Raw genomic sequence first — 7,227 nt, forward strand, 5'->3', positions numbered from 1 at the left:
ACATTAACTTATTGATATTATTTACTACACATCAAAGAAATGCATATGAGGATCTGACACCAGTACGTTTAAAATACTGATTAAGAACACGTGAAAATAATAAAACATATATCATACAGTAGCTCACTCATGCAATTATCTTAACACAGGGTTTTCATGCTATTTTCGCGCTGATTTTATTCAGAAATCGCAATGTGTTGAAATCTGTGATGTAAAAATGTCCCAAATGTAAAAAAGATACTAATACCTCTCAAAAACCTGTGTTGCATTTGAAACAGCATTTGTTTTGTCATTACCTCCTACGATGTTTATACATGTATAAGCAGCTGTCAACTTGTTACGCAATTATCTACGTATGTTGAAGAGTTGTGAATACTGAAAAGCCGAAATAGTTTAATACAGTTTTATTTGTCAAATTTAGAGACCACATTAATCATAACATTAATACATTATCTGATTGATTTTATCTACTACACATCAAAGAAAATGACACAAGGATCTGACTCCAATACATTCTTAAAACTGTTTAAACGTTTGGAAATTCTAAAGCCTAGATCATAGCTAACTCGTGCATTTACCTTAACATGGGAATTTCATGCTATTTTTGCGCGATGTTTGTTTAGCGATCGCCAAGTCTAGAAATTCATGACAGAAAAATGTTTCAACAAGGCATAGGCTATAAAGTGTGTTGTATTGTCCAACTTATTTGACCTGTCAAAAAATGGACCCGGGTTTCATTATATTCTGTTCGAGCCTACATAAGATTAACGTGAAAGCCGGGAACATGTTTTGACAGGTCAATTAAATAGTACAATACATGTCCGAAATAATTGTACGACATTTCAAATAAAATGATAATGCTGCGGCTGCACGGGTTTAGGATCATTTGGCAAAAAATATAGAAACCGTGAGACATCAATTAAACACATGGGAATCACAGCAAAACAATTCTCATGCAAAAAAATAATAATAAATAAATAAATAAAAAAAAAAAAATAAAAAATTGATGTTCACATAACGAACAGATATATCCTACAGGAAAATTGTCCCCAGATTCTGCAACCTGAAGCACACTATTTTAAAACTTATATTATGAGGTTGCTATATTTTAATAAGCGTTTTATCTTTATAAACTGTCGCTTTTACCATTATAAAAGTTATTAAGTTGTTACAGAAAAAAAACTGACGTGTAAAGTTTGAAAGCTCAAAGTCTCAGTGCGTTACTGACATACCAAGGGTGATTTTTACAATGCATATGCTCATTAACCAAAAGGAGTTTTTTCTGTCACTGACATTCCTATCATTCTACAATAAGCATGAGTATGACATACAATTATATATGCGCATGATATTTTCTTCAACTTCCTTCAACATCAGGTCCGTAGAAGTTCAGTTTGATCAAAACAACGTTTTAAGAAATCTTGTTTGTTGGACGGGCTGGGAACGACCTCACTCACCTGCTTTTCAGTTTTGTTCATTCAGTGATACATCACACCGTGCGTTTATTGCGGTAGCATTTTACGTGGTATTTTGGGGAAATAAAAGAACGAACATTTTTGATGACTGAACTGACAGTGCTGATGAAATAGAAACAATCACAGTATTCTACAGATGAGTTCCCAAGGTATTAGAAAATACAATATGTAACGCATCGTATGAATTCACAACTTATTATACATGTACTAATCGCTTGATTGAAACTTGAAAACAGAGAAATTTTATTGCGATTGAAGGATTTTATTGAATATAAAGCTTTTAAATACATAACGATATTATTCGTTGTTACATATATGGTTATTTCATACTTCACTCATGTAACTGACCGACACAAAATAAGACATTTCCCTATTCGGTGACGCATTAACGCTGTATTTATTATAAATGCAAGTATATTCATCTTTAGTTTTGACAGTGCCATACGTATGATTTACTGGTATTAATAGCATTGAGGGAAACACAAATATAAAATAATCATAAAAATACTTACGATATAAATGTTTTGATTAAAACATTAATATCATGAATTTAAAATATTGTCCTATTTTATTGAACTGTCAAATGCATATTGATTAAATGGGCGGTGCATAGAATATTTCAACCTTCGGTTGATTTTCGGTACATTCCATTTTGTATACGGAACAGGGGTGGTATAGTGCGTCATCAACAGGTGCGCGCAACACTTCCCGATGCGGCTTTTTTATGTCAAAACACCTCGATTCGGTGAGTAAACTTGCGATTATTTCATTGGTAACAAATAGATTTGGAAATGACATATAGTCTAAAGTACCCGCATGTGTCTCTAGTTTAGCACTGACGTTTGCATTTTTCAAGAAAGTCTTACCTTTAAGTGAACATTCGAGCACAATGCACTTCATGGAAACACTTCCCCATTCACCACACCATATTATATCGCATAAAAAGAGTTTTCATGCATTTCTAATGACTAAATGCCTTGACGGGTGTTCTTTTATGGCAAACAGAGGTCAGTGATACCTTAATTAACTATTGGAATCTATAGTTTCAAAGAAATCAGTAATATAAAATTTCGCCTTCCCGGTTCACCAGGTAAAACGATGCACTTCCCGGCTCACCGCCCGTGTGGCATCGTGTTTGACTTAATTATATGTAGCCTTTCAATTTATTTTCGGTTGTCATACCAGCAAAACTAGTATTTAGCAATGAACGTTTATGTCAGTAAAAACAGTGTTTAATTTACTTTCAAGGGCTATATTATGACAGATTTACTCTTTCTTTTTCAGATCACAACAGAAACACCTGAGATATTCTGTTTATCAGAATTAAATTATGAAGCTAAACACTAGGGGTTCAGCAGTATGATATCCGTAGACAGATGAACATAAACTGCATATAGTAATTCATGCATTTCTCGGGAATAAAATGACACGTCAAAAAAATCAGAATTGTAGAAAGAACAATACCCGCTTGTTGAGGATGTTTGTGAAAAAGTCAGAAATGAAGACCACAAAAGTAGTCGTTGTTTGAGGTTCACTCACTGGCAATATGTGCAGACACCGTTTGAAACAGCTCACTGTTACGTGTGACCACTACCGTACAATATTTAGCCATGAACAGTTTTTGTAGACGGAATTTAATGTGATTTTGCGTGACTTCAAACAATTGTGATTTTTTTATTTAAACATGTTTTGTTTTGTCTGTCTGTGTCACAGAGTCTTGTCAGTGTCTCTCCTTTCTTCTAAATAACATTTGACAGATTTTGATGAAAGGCAACAGCAGTATTAAACTTTGTATGAAATGTAGTTGACACTAATGCGCATAACGGGTAAAACACAACAATGTAAATATTCTTGTTATCTCTATGTTTCGGTCAATAAACGTTAACAGATTATACTACATTGTCACTTTATCAAGTTTTGTGTGTTTCTAATGAAATTTCTGAGTTATAATTAGTGTAATTGCGCAAAACCTCAATATTTTCCAGTTTAATGGTTTCAAGAGTTATTATATTCTGATTTTTGTTGATTTTTAGGCAGTGCATCTTCACTTCGCGTCTTTCTGTCGTGTCTGAATATTTCCAGTTGTTGAGAATATGTGACATAGAGATGTACACTGCTTCTTGATCGAACAAAACAATAAAGCATACAATTCGGACAGAATTTGTCATATATGCGATCTTAATGAAACTTAAGGTTTTTTAAATGCTGAGTTATAAAGAATTACGTCCAAAGTTAAAGAAACGTTTTCATTATACTCGTATTTATAAGTGTGTATAAAATTTAGAATTGCTGCAATCAAGTAATAAATCTACTTTGTTGATTTGTGTAAATATATAACATTAGCTGATAAAAGGAAGATGTTGCTATGTCTTAAAGTGTATGTGCGTATGTTTATGTCACAACGGCTTCCACTGTGTAAGGGTTTAAATAAAAAAATCAGTAAAATTTCCTATTTTAAATAATCTTTTATACAACAACATTTTCAACAACTAAACAGTTTAAGAAAAGCAAAGTAATTTACATTGCAAGTAAAATTGTTCTACCACTGTTCAAGCTCACTTCGAGTTTTAACATGTAATTGGGTGCACTAAGATTTGCAAGCAAAATCTGAACATTAGTAAAATGTTAAATCCTCAACCGCTTTCTAGTGTAGATTCAATGTCCCAATCTACAACGTGGTAATTATAATTCGGTTGTAGTCACTCTTGGTCTTTCCCTGCGCACATCTAAAACTCCTTAATAAGAACATTTCGTTGGCGCGATACAGTAATTTCTCATTTTTTCCCGAGCAATTGTGATGACCACGTTGCCCTGAAACGTTAAACAAGACTAAATAGTAGCATATCATTAAAAACTAAACTGCATTGGTGCGACTTTATACCTTTAAAATATATTAAAAGGTTGCTACTTTAAAAATCAGCAGATGATAATAATTTAACTATATAATTTTGCTTTACTTAGCATATTATCAATGCATATTCTTATTTGTCTCATCGAGTCTTTCCTTGAACTCAAGTTCGGAATCAAAGCAATCATACTCGACTATTTTCGATGACACGCCATAAATAGTTATCATGAAAAAATAATTAGAGTAACAAGTTAACTAATGGTTTCAAAAATACTTTCTATTTATATTATCATGTGTCGAAGTGCCTATCTAACTATATATACCCCTTATTAAGATTTATCTACTGTAACATTATTGAAATTAAATCAGTTATTTATATCCATACCTTCAAACAGCAACCGACATAGTCGTGACAAAGTTTGGTACGGAGACCTAGTTGAGCGTTGAAATCCTTGTCTTGGGTAATTCCGTTAGAGGATGTTCTCCACTTCTCAAATATTATGTCGTACAGCTTTTGGAAAATATAATATGTCAATAATGTCTTGCATGCCGATCACTCAGCAATCCTTTTTAACATATATTGACAATTCCATTGATGCAGACTAGAAGTTTTGTTTCCTTTTTCATCTTTCATGTACCTAAAATAACAAATATAAGGACATGATAGAACATAATTATATCATACATATGCATGTTTATAGTATACAACATATGTTCAAGATATGCCTCGTTCTTTCAATATTATCTTCAAATGCTTAAATGAAGTTTACAGACCATCTAGTGCAAGCACTCTAACAATTAGTTATTCGAATTAATAGAACTTCCAGGCAAGTGTGATCACATTTACATGAGCACCAGCCCGATGTTAGTCATGCTGGAAATTGGTGAGCCGGGAAGGACATCAATTCAGTTGGTGAATCGGGAAGGCGAAATTTTAGTTTACTGATTTTTCGGAAAATTTAGATTCCAATGAGTAATCAAGGTATCACTGACATCTGTTTACCATAAAAGAACACCCGTCAATGCTTGGATTTATCAGAAATGCATGTAAACTCTTGTTATGCGACATAACATGGTGTGGTGAATAGGGAAGTGTTTCCATGAAGTGCATTGTGCACGAATGTTCCCTTAAACGGAAGGCTTTCTTGAAAAATGCAAACGTAAATGATAAACTAGACGCATGTGCGGGTACTTTCGACTATATGTCATTTCCGAGTCTATTAGTTATCAATGTAATAATCGCAAGTTTACTCACCGAATCGAGATGTTTTGACACAAAAAAGCCGCATCGGGAAGTGTTGCGCGCACCTGTTGATGACGTACTATACCACCCCTGGGAAAGTAACCAGCAATTAAAATAGTTTATTTTAAATAGTGTATACGTATAATATACGCAAGACACGATAGCTCAGTGGTCATCGTCAATAGCTTGAAACCTTGAGTTTGTAAGATCATTATCGTTCAGTATCTGTGTTTTTGTTTTTGTTTTTTTTGTTTGTTTTTTTTTTTTTTTTTTTTTGTTTTTCCACAAATTTCATCAAACACTCTGTACATGTACAATTTTATCCAGTATTTCCTTCGTTTTATTTTCACAAGTATTTTTTTTTTCATTTTTATCTCTTTTATCAATTTCTCATTTATATATATTTTATGTATTTTTTTTCACAGCTATACAAATTTCATCAATATGAATTACAACTAGCTTAATTCATCATTCAGTTTCATTCGCGGTGTCGGTACTGCTGTCAGCGAAGTCATATAAATCATATTAATAACTGAAAATGAAAAATAAAAAATGTGCTCGCTAATGGGCACGAACCAGCGATTTCCCGCATTCGAGCCAAATGCTGTAACCACTGAGCCATAGATACGATCGATGAGAATGTGTTTCACTTACAATACTAATAATGATATTTAGACACTTTACCAAAATTCCTTTCTGTAAACATACGGATAGCACCGAAGTTGGGCCGAATATTAAAATATCAATGCACAGAGCGTGTAATGTATGCATATTTGACAGGTTAAAACAATAGCACAATGCCTATGACTGATTTCATTTTAATCTTCCTTGATCAGAACGATTTTTACACGAGCATTCCGTTTCTGCATGTACTTTGTTTTGAAAGAGTACTGATAAACTTTGTGGCGAATTCAACTGTTGCTTCAGTTTTCATTCTCCTACCTTTGTAATGTTTTATTTTTATACATTTTCTTGATCGAAACTCCAGATAGTTGTGTTTGCAATTAAATCATGTTCAGTCTCTAAAGGAAAAATCGTCACAAAATTGGGAAAAGGACTTTTCGAGTGTGGGATTCGAACACACGACCATCACAAATTTTGAAAGATTAACTATGTAAAGTCAACGTTTATTGAAGCCTGGTTTTCTAAAACAAAGATAAAAACAAAACATTTATATGGGAAAATAGTTTGGAATAGACTGGAAATGCTGTAAACTTTGTTTAAGTCTTTCTTTTTAATATTGATTGCTATTTTCCCGGGCAAGAAATAACAATTTTTATGCAAAAGTCAGGGACTGCGAGTCCTTGCGGAGTTTGAATTAAGATTCCCCGATTTTTATTTCCTGTTTCCGCATATCGAACCTAAAATTTTACTTTGCATTTAAATAAGCGCAAAATTATTTTTCTAATTCGTTAACCTGTTATCGGAGAGAAAAGCGCAAATAAAAATAAATGTCATTCTTCCTGATTTAGAGTCATGTGTTTGCCTCAGTTCTATCTTATTCAAATTAATTACCTATTACTATTATTTTCGTCTCGAGCCTTGAGTTGATATCCTACTATGTGAACGTCATTTTTGTAATGCCTTATCGTTTTGAAAGTTATCATTATTAAATAGCAAACGGTACTATAGTTTAAATCATGATAATGTATACAATGTAT

General features: G+C 32.9%; 1 protein-coding gene and 2 long non-coding RNA genes across 3 annotated transcripts in view; 1 reads left to right on the forward strand and 2 right to left on the reverse strand.

The window, feature by feature from the left end:
- The window catches only part of LOC123532408 (sulfotransferase 4A1-like), a 29,874-nt gene that overhangs the window by 12,494 nt on the left and 10,153 nt on the right, over positions 1-7,227 (reverse strand). The window lies entirely within an intron of this gene.
- LOC128546528 (uncharacterized) lies at positions 2,138-4,112 on the forward strand. The gene is made up of 2 exons (XR_008366009.1): positions 2,138-2,220; positions 2,760-4,112. It is a non-coding gene; the product is annotated as an uncharacterized LOC128546528 (long non-coding RNA).
- LOC128546527 (uncharacterized) lies at positions 3,921-5,851 on the reverse strand. Its single transcript, XR_008366008.1, has 3 exons — positions 5,579-5,851; positions 4,709-4,961; positions 3,921-4,286 (listed from the first exon to the last, which is right to left on the reverse strand). It is a non-coding gene; the product is annotated as an uncharacterized LOC128546527 (long non-coding RNA).

The sequence above is a fragment of the Mercenaria mercenaria genome, chromosome 11, assembly GCF_021730395.1.
Source record: "Mercenaria mercenaria strain notata chromosome 11, MADL_Memer_1, whole genome shotgun sequence".
Classification (NCBI taxonomy): Eukaryota; Metazoa; Mollusca; class Bivalvia; order Venerida; family Veneridae; genus Mercenaria; species Mercenaria mercenaria.